This window comes from Mesocricetus auratus, unplaced genomic scaffold (assembly GCF_017639785.1).
Source record: "Mesocricetus auratus isolate SY011 unplaced genomic scaffold, BCM_Maur_2.0 Super-Scaffold_100014, whole genome shotgun sequence".
NCBI lineage: Eukaryota > Metazoa > Chordata > Mammalia > Rodentia > Cricetidae > Mesocricetus > Mesocricetus auratus.
Genome location: NW_024429197.1, coordinates 145,638 through 146,465, shown reverse-complemented (window position 1 = coordinate 146,465; position 828 = coordinate 145,638).

The following is an 828-nucleotide window of genomic DNA, read 5'->3' as shown; positions in this document are numbered from 1 at the left end:
TGTCTGAGGATTTCTTTTTCTTTCTTTCTTTCTTTCTTTCTTTTTTTTTTTTGGTGATAGCAGCTCAAGGAGGGTAAGACACCATATTTAGATGAAGTGCTAACAAAAAGAAAATAAAAATAAAAGCTTGGATTTATCAAGGGTACTTGTAGTCTGCTGGTAATTAGGTTGGGAAAACGTGTGCTGGCATCACCTGGACTCCAATCTTTATCCTAAGAGGTAACAACTTGCTGCGGACACACAATTGTTGTGTGAAGTTGTGATGTCCACTCTGCTCCATCATTCTTCCATCTGTAGTGCCATCCCGGTGTTCCCCTCCAGAGTCCCATCTCAGCCAACATCTGAGTCATCTTCGGTGTTGGTATGGTCTTAGACTTGTCAGCTGAAGAAGTTTGGGGAAACTCTCCCGGGAAGCAGGAGGTCAATAAGCAGTTTGCATTGGACCAACAAAGTGTTCGTTAACCACATTAAAACTACATCAAAAATAGATGTGATGCCACACACCTTTAATGATAGAACTCAGGAGGCAGAAGCGGGCAAAACTCTGGGTCTAAGGAAGCAGATAGGGGCTCTATGAACCCCCCCATAGAGAGCTCCAGGCCAGCCAGGGGGCACACACTACATAGTGAAACCCCATATATATATAAAAGTTGGTGTCCTAACACATGCCTGTAATCCTAGCCAGTACTCAGGAGTGGAGGCAGGAGCATTGCCTCAAGTCTGAGGCTAGGCTAGGCTACATAGTACAAGTGAGACCCTGTCTTACAAACAAAACAAATGAACAAAAACCTACTATGGGGACATGGCCTCTGAACAACCTCCATCAGT